The sequence below is a fragment of the Delphinus delphis genome, chromosome 5, assembly GCF_949987515.2.
Source record: "Delphinus delphis chromosome 5, mDelDel1.2, whole genome shotgun sequence".
In the NCBI taxonomy this organism is placed as follows: Eukaryota; Metazoa; Chordata; class Mammalia; order Artiodactyla; family Delphinidae; genus Delphinus; species Delphinus delphis.
The window spans coordinates 93,182,228-93,191,345 of NC_082687.1; the positions used below are offsets into that span (position 1 = coordinate 93,182,228).

General features: G+C 37.5%; 1 non-coding gene and 1 pseudogene across 1 annotated transcript; both read left to right on the forward strand.

Annotated features, from left to right (window-relative positions):
• The first annotated feature begins 1,155 nt into the window (after positions 1–1,155).
• On the forward strand, positions 1,156–1,262 carry LOC132426385 (U6 spliceosomal RNA). Its single transcript, XR_009519679.1, has one exon. It is a non-coding gene; the product is annotated as a U6 spliceosomal RNA (small nuclear RNA).
• Positions 1,263–6,150: 4,888 nt separating this feature from the next.
• Positions 6,151–7,461, forward strand: LOC132426303 (probable ATP-dependent RNA helicase DDX10 pseudogene; annotated as a pseudogene).
• Positions 7,462–9,118: the final 1,657 nt, after the last annotated feature.

Consider the following 9,118-nt stretch of genomic DNA (forward strand, 5'->3'; position numbering starts at 1 on the left):
TGGGATTTTGAGGTTATTTGTTATGAACTATTATGAAAGGCCATATTCAATTGCTACAGTATCCAAAATTGTACTGAAATTTTTTGTTGACTGTATCATGTTGTTCTCAGTTACAAAAATCTAAATGAATCTCTTGACTCCACTGTTTTCCTCAAATTCCATATATAATCAGTCAACCGGGTCCAATAAATTAACCCTATTAAATTTCTCCATAATTTTTCTTTACTCACTGATCATATGTCACTGCTTTAGTTCACGTCAGCATTATTTCTCTCCTCGGTAATAGGAGAGGTAACAGCACCAGCATCTTAGATGCCTCCATCTCAAGCTTTCCAATCCATTCTTCACAATGATCTAGAGTAACTTTCGTAAAATGAGAGTCTAAGAGTGCCAGACTTCTGAATAGAACATGTAACTGTCTCTCTATTCCTTATACAATGAAGGGCAAATGCATTGTGGTGGCATGCTCAGCCCTTCATCATCTGATTTCTGCTTATCTGACTACCATGTCATTCTCCCACCTATATCCTATGCCTGATATAAGTCCCTCAGAAGTCCAATCTGAAGTGTCTTGATATGTCATATATTAGTCTCAGTTTGGTCTATTTTTTTAAAGACAAAATTTCTTTGTTAGGAATGAATTGACTTCATGTTTTCATAATGATCAATTTGGCATGCTCTAAGACTCAGAGCTAACAGAAGTCCTTACATTAGTAAAATATTTCCTGACTTTCTCTCTCCAGGCAAAATCTGATGCTCCATTCTTGGCTCTTATAAACCCTTGCACAGACCATTACTATAGCACTTACATTATTGTATTAGAACAGACAGCATATCTATAGCCACTATAAAATAGTGAGCTGTTATTCTTTATGATCCTAGTCACCTAAACAGTGTCTAATAGATTGCTTTATGCATTCATTTTCTTATTCATTAAAAAAATGTTAATGAGGACTCTGTCTAATAGGTGATGGGTTAGGCACTGGGAATAAACAGTGAATGAAATGAACAACATATTTCTACTACTTCTGTAGCTACAGTGTGCAAGCACAGTATTAAACATATTACATATATTACCTGATTTACTTCTCTTAAACATTCTGAAAATTATATAGCACCCTTACTCCACATGTAAAGACACTAAAACTCAGAGTCGTGCTCCCTTTGGCAACACATACACTAAAATTGGAACAATACAGAGAAGATTAACATGGTCCCTGTGCAAGGATGACATGCAAATTTGTGAAGCATTCCATATTTTTACTGTCATATGAGTGAAGTAAGTCACAAGGAGAAAAACAAATATTGTATATTAACGCATGTATGTGGAACCTGAAAAAAATTGGTATAGATGATCTTATTTACAAAGCAGAAATAGAGATACAGACATACAGAACAAACATATGGATACCAAGGGGGAAAGGGGGTGGTGGGATGAATTGGGAGATGGGAATTGACATATATACACTCTTGATACTATGTATAAAATAGATAACTAATGAGAACCTACTGCATAGCTCAGGAAACTCTAGTCAGTGCTCTGTGGTGACCTAAATGAGAAGAACATCCACAAAAGAAGGGATATATGTATACATACAGCTAATTCACTTTGCTGTACAGTATAAACTAACACAATATTGTAAAACAACTATACTCCAATAAAATAAATAAATAAGTAAAAACTCGAGTCTAAGAAGAGCTAGTGATGTGATTTCTCCATTTTTTTTTTCCTCACCTAGTGTGGGCTGGTAATTGAGCTTTGTGGATGCTACAGTGACTGTGAAAGGCACATTTCAATTATTTGTTGCTGTGATACAACTCTAGGACACAGGGACTTAAAAAGCCATTTTACCTTTACTCTCAATTTTGTGGGAAAGGAATTTGGATGGTTCATCTCTGATGCACATGGTGATAGTTATGACTGGAAGATCCACTTCCAAATGGCTTCATCTCTCATGCTTGTTGCCTTGGTTCATCTTGCCAGCTCTCCTCTCCTCTCCTCTCCCTTCTTCTCCTCTCTTCTCCTCTCCCTTCTTCTCCTCTCTTCTCCTCTCCTCTCCTCTCCTCTCTTCTCTTCATTCCTCTCCTCTCCTCTCCTCTTTATTCCTCTCCCTGCCTCTCTCTCTTTTTCATTCCTTCTTCCCCTCTTTCCCCCAACCCTCTTTCTCATCCCCTCTCCCTCACTCTCATTCTCTCCCTCTGAGGTTTCTCAAACTCTAGGCCTCTCCCCACTGCTTGAACTTTTCAAAGCACGGTCATTTTTGACTACGTAAATCATGTAAAACAGATTTCTTTCTATCAGGCATGTCTCAACTTCAATGTTAAAACCTCAGAGAAGTCTTCCATGAACAACCAATCTAGGACAAGTCATCCACTATCAATTTTTTCATCCAGTATGAATTCTCTGCAAAACATTAATCAATATCTTATATATTTATTTATTTATTCCCCATAATTTCCATTTATTTATTCACTCATGTATTCAATAAATATTTATTGAGCACATACATATATCAACAGCTATTATAGACATTTAGCAAACATCAGTAGGAAAAAAAAAGAAAAGCCACTAAGATTCCTGGTGGCATGGAATGTGTACTCCATAAGAGCAGGAATCTAGCCTGTCTTCCTCACCATTGTATATCCAGAGCCTAGAAAAATGCCTGACATGTAATATATGCTCAATAAACATTTTTGATTGACCAAATGAGCAACAGTGAGGCTGTTATAAAAAGGGACAGGAGGAATCTTAGAGTAGTATGAGAGACACAACCGGGGGAACTCATTATCATTTGAAGATCATGGGAGAGCTCCTTGCAGAGGTGATATTTAAGCTGAGAATCAGAAGATGGGTTGAAGTTAGTGACAATATCAACAACAGTGGAGGCAGGACTTTCACCAGAGTGATCTACATCCCAGTGATAGAAGTTAGATCTGAGATTCAAAGAAAAGTAGAGAATAATGGGAAGGAATATGCAATTTTCTCTTTTGGGGATTGAAGCTAGGATTTATATTAATTTTTATAGTAATTTTGAACTCTTAGCTCTTGAAACCATATATTATAATTATATACACAGAAAGATGGTTTTTGTAACCTCCAGAGTACCTTGACTTTTCAATGGTTGCTCTTGAAATTGATGCTGCCAAGTGCTAAACTTGTTTTTGAATTAAATTGAATATTTATTTTAAATTAAATATCTAGTAATCCTCTTTTTTGTTTGTTTGTTTGTTGCGGTACGCGGGCCTTTCACTGTTGTGGCTTCTCCCGTTCTGGAGCACAGGCTCCAGATGCTCAGGCTCAGCGGCCATGGCTCACGGGCCTAGCCGTGAGCATGTGGGATCTTCCCGGACCGGGGCATGAATCCGTGCCCCCTGCACCAGCAGGCGGACTCTCAACCACTGCGCCACCAGGGAAGCCCTAGTAATCCTCTTTTAATCAGAGATTCAAAATGTATTGGAATTTACTTAGGTAAATATTATTACCTGGAGGGTATGTGTTTCAAGCCCCTCTTTACCACAAGCTTCCTTCATCAATTGTCTATTCACAGCTTCTTTATTTGATTCTCATAAGTCCTGCAAGGTCTCACTGATTCTAAGACTCCAACTTCCACCCTGTTCTTGGGATATCTCCTGTTTTAAAGATATGACAATTACTTCTACTCTGCTCTTTCAGGGTGATAGGGGAAAATGCTGTTTCAAGATTTATCCCCATTTGGTTTTGCCTCACATAACATCTCACTACAGTAACTTTCAGTTTCAGAAATAAGTAAGTTCATCTATAAATTACAAAGCCACAAGGAAATATATAATATTTATAAATTTGATATGTACTCAAATATTGAGATACGTTCATGAGAATGTTATTCTTCATAGAATAATACACAAATCAAAAATTAAAACCAGACGTTTAAACAAAATAAAACCATATGTTATGATGTGTGATCTCATCAGACCTGTGCCCCTTATACCATTAGGGGGAGTCACTAAACCCATTCTCCCGATGTTTCATTTTACAACAAGAGTCTTATATTAAGGTAGCACTGGACTCTTACTGACCTCTCACTTCCCTGGAAGATAGTAATCTAGAAATTTAGGGAGTAGAAACTAGGTAGGTAGAGCTCAACCTATTACCCATTCAGTTTTAATCTGGCCTCCAAGAAGCTTGTATTCTGGCCCGTTTTTGTCCCCAGTGGTTAAGTTTATTGGTAAAGGCTCCTTCCACGTGGAGGAAGCAGTGCTACCTGTGACAAGGTGAGCCCTGATCCTGGGGAGCTGCCTTTTGTTATCACACAGTGATCTGTGCTCTCCATCAATTATATGAGTTATATTTTTATCTCCATAGGATAAACTTCTTCATATATCTCTTAACTGGTTCAGAATTTGAGTGGGAGATAGGAGACCCTTCAGATGTTAATATTGTAGGAACAATGTAGGAAGTAAATGGGAGCATATGTTACAAAAATGCACAGAACTGGGCTCCTTGTTCTTTTTTTGCCATTAAAAATTTTTTTGTTCTTGGGTAAATCATTTAAACTCCCTGAAACTCTGTTTTCAATCATTAAACTGAGGGGAATGGACTATATTAATGTTTTTCAGACCCTAAAGTACCTACCATCCCCAGAGAGGTAGAAGAGGGCTCAGTGGAGGAGAAGCAACTTTGGAGTTCCCACTTCTGCTTTATCAAGGGGCCTTTTACTATAATTACCTTTACTTGGAAAGCCCTTCTCTGAGATCTCAGGGCACCCCTGTCCTTCTTCTACAGGGCTTTAATTAAATGTTATCATTCTAGTGAGAATTTCTCTAACCATTCAAAAATAGCACATGGGTACTCTTTATCCCCCATACCTACTTTATTTTTATTCTGAGTCCAGAATAACATGTAACATATTTTGCTCATTATTTTGTTTATTTTCTGCTTTTCCCATCTAGAAGGTTAGCTCCACAAAGACAGGACTGTAGCTTGTATTAGTCTGTGCTTTATCCTCAACCCCTAAACCAATGCCTGGTGCTTGCTGGGTATCTATTAGGTATTTATTGAATGAATAGCTCTCCCTTATATTTGCTCTGCAGATTGAGCCCTGATCAGTACAAAGAAACTGGGTCTCTGTCCTGCATCATCTGCAGGATCTAGTTTGGTCACATGATTTCTAGCAAGATTAGCTGTGTAACTTTGCACAAGCCAATCAGCTTTATTTCCCTTTTTTTTATTTAAATGAGAAAATTTACGTGCAAGTCACTAGTAACTGTGAAATTTAAGTGAGACAATGTGTATCAAAATAAGGTTTTAGGGGCTTCCCTGGTGGCGCAGTGGTTGAGAGTCCGCCTGCCGATGCAGGGGACACGGGTTTGTGCCCCGGTCCGAGAAGATCCCATATGCCGCGGAGCGGCTGGGCCCGTGAGCCATGGCCGCTGAGCCTGCGCATCCAGAGCCTGTGCTCCGCAACGGGAGAGGCCTTCAAGAGGGCACCTCCAGTTCCACAGGAGGTGGAACTGAGAAGTGGTGAAAGAAAAGAAACACATTTATTAAAATGAGAAAGATTAGCAAAAAATAACCTGACCCAAGTTCAAAACTCTTTCCATGCTACTTCACAGAATATCCAGTACTGAATTCATTTTCCACTTTGAAATCCCCTTTTATAACCACTGTAGCTTACGCATTCTCCTGGGTTATGATTACATGGGCTCTTCCAGAGTGTGCTTTGGGGATCTGCCTAATCCAATATATGGGTAGGTTCTCTGATATTTCTCTCCTCTTTATGGAAGAGGAATCTAAGCCACAGGAAATTCAAATATCTTGCCTCAGGCCACACGGGTGGGATATGCAGGGCCAGAATCTTAATTCAAATGGTGAATTTCCAGAACTTATATTCTACCAGGAACATAGAGAGATGAGTAAGAAATTCCCCAGACACATAAACTAAGTATTTAGTAGAATGAAAATAGAATTAAATTGATAATTGTGATATAATTGTTATTGATGATTGGACTTCCCACTGCATATAATAAAAGTCTCGGAATTCAGTAGATTCTAAAAACAAAATGTTGGTTTAAGGAAGAATGGTTTGGTTTTAACACATAGCTTATCTGAAGTATTCATACTCCCTCCACCCAACCCCCCCCCAAAAAATAAAACCTTGTAGATATTTGATTATGTTTTACACTTTTTTGACAAAAATCATACATGTATGTTTATATATATATATATATATATATATATATAAAGTTCATGAAAAAGCAAAATACATCACCCCTGTCACTTTGAAACAGAATTACATAGATTGTGAGCTGCAGTAAGAAAGAAGTGGGATATATTCCTTTTTGAGAAGCCGCCTAAATAAGAAGCACATTACATTTTTCTTCAGTTGCAAAGAAGTTTAGTATTTGTAACAAGATCTGCCAGCTATTGGTCTTCCTGATATTTCTATCCTTGCCCTCCATGTGTGACAGCAGCAGTGAGGAGAATGGAAGTTACTATAATGAATTTGCCTTCAAGAGATCTGCAGTACTCTTTGCTGCTGATATTACAGCCAGGGGGATGGATTCCTGGCTGTGAATTGGGTTCTTGGGTTTGTCCATAGGACACCAACACATAAAACTTGTAGGTGCAAAGAGAATGGTGACACTTTATTAATTTTGCTTCCCTCAGAAGGAAGAGAGGTGGTACAGCAGCTTCTCCAGAAGAAAGTGCCTATGAAGAAAATCAAAATAAATCCAGAATAAAACTTTTAGACATCCAGAAAAATAATGGAATTTTTTTAGCCCCAAGATCAAAAGAAAGAGCTCAAAGGTGTTTTGTTCTCTGCATACATTCAGTATATCTAATGAAGGATAAAATGTATTTAATGTGGGCATGTTACCTATGCCTGAATGTGCCTGTCTCTTAGTCTTGCTGTGTCACCATGGGTAAAATTTCTTCAGAAAATTCAGAAACAACCCACCAAAGAACTGGTAGTAAGTCAAGATAATAAAGTAATTGAGCCAAGAGCTCCCTCCCTCACCAATGATGAAGTGGAAGAATTTAGAGCTTACTTCAATGAGAAAATGTTCATCCTTCAAAAAGGTGGGAAAAGACCAGAAGGGGCAGAGTAGAGACTGGTTAATTGCATTAATCATGAAGAAGAAAAAAAGAAGATGAATAAAAAAGGAAAAAGAAATTGGGAAAAGCAAAAGGAGCTCAAGCTCAATTGGTCTCTAACACTGATGAGGTACAGAAGATCAAGGATATTTCTATGCAGTTCTTGGATGGAAATGATGAGGAGGAGGAAGAAGGACTCGATGCTGATTTCTTTAAGGTGAAATGTGCTTGGGTTGGACCTTAAAGAGAATAAAACATTACAGAAGGAAGAACCTTCTAAATCCAGTGTCAAGAAAAAAGTGACCATAGCTACAGAAGCAAAAAAAAATTACTGGAGAGAAATATGTATGGTTTATATGTATGATTTTATATATAGAATGTATTGAATAAGTATATACATATATGTATATGTTTAGTACTTCCACTGCATATATAATATTGTCAAGAAATTTTTTTAAGTCACAAAAATTTATTATTTATTCAATTCACATTTACTTATATTACTTTCCTAGGGAACATTATCTGTATAAATGACTTGGTTCAAAATAACTTCCTAACTTCAGTGTAGTTACTGTGTGTAATGTCTGAAAATATCTCAAGGGAGTTGTTAAATTTCTATAATCAAAAATGTAAGTGTAGCATGAAGAGTACACATTTCATAGAAATATGGAGCTGAAAAAGAATCTTAATATGTAGGTGGTCTCTTTTCGGCTGAAAGAATAGAGACACAGAAAGGTTAAGTGACCTCACCAACATCACACAGAGTACTGATTCCCAAAGGAGTGCTCAGACCATGTTACTTCTCCATTAATTCTCCTGTGAATCATTTTATGGCTTGAAGACTCCCCATGCAATAAAAGTTTATTGGCCATGTGTCAGGAACTTTGCTAGGTGCTGGAGTAACAACGATTTATGAGACATAGCCTGTGCCCTAAAGGATATCATAATCTAATGGTAAAGATAGGCAAAAAACATGGTATAGAGTCTAATAAGTAAAAGACATACAGAAGAGGGACACATAATGCAGCCTAGAGAGGTCAGAGCAAAGGCTTTGGAAAGAGTGACCTCTAATCTGAATCTTAAAAGATAAGTAGAGGTAGAAGTTTTCCAGGTAGACTGGGGGAGTGGAGGAAGGAGAAGGCCTATGCCTAGGAAGGGATAGCTAGGCAAAGATAAACATAAGCAAAAGCAGTGTGATATATTGGGGAGGGATTGAGGTATAGAGAAAATATAAGCAATTCATTGCTGCTGGAGTATGAAAGGTATAAAGGAAGATAGCAGGAAGTAAGTCTGCATGAGTAGGTCCAAACCTTACAATGCCTGGTAAACCATATTTAGAAAATGTGGAGTAAAGGTAGGATTTTCAATAGAATTGTCACAGTTGGGTTTGTATTTACAGAACACTGAAACCAGCATAATCCAAAGAGTGAAGAATGACAGCAGAGAGATTAGCTAGGGAATTAGTACAATAATCCAGTTTTGAGATTTGGGGGACATGACTAGGGCAGAAAGATTGATATGAAAGCAGAGGAGTGATAGACAGACAGATAGATATAGACAGATATAAATGGATATAATATACACATAATGTGAAATATGCCTTTATTTCATATATATATTGGATGTGAAATATTTAGGACTTGGTAAATAACTGAAAGTGGTGGATGAAGGTAAAAGAAAAGTGAAAACGACAGCTAAGTTCTCGAGAGATGACAGAGTCGAGCAACTCAAATGGTACAGAATTAAGTGGAGATTTAATTGGCACATAATCAATATATAGAGCTTGGGGCATATTCAGGTGAAGGAGTTCAGCAAAATTTAATGTAGATATATGAAGATGACTTGAGCAATCCATATGAGTGTGATTAGCATGAAACTATGTAACTGGATGCCCTTGTCATGGGAAAACATATGAGTAATAAGAGCATAATGGGTAGAGGAAAAGGAGGGGATAGACAAGACCAGAAAGGTATCTTCAAAAGTATGAAGAGGGCAGGAGAGAATGATGTTACAGAATCAAAGAGAAACAGCATTTCAAGATGA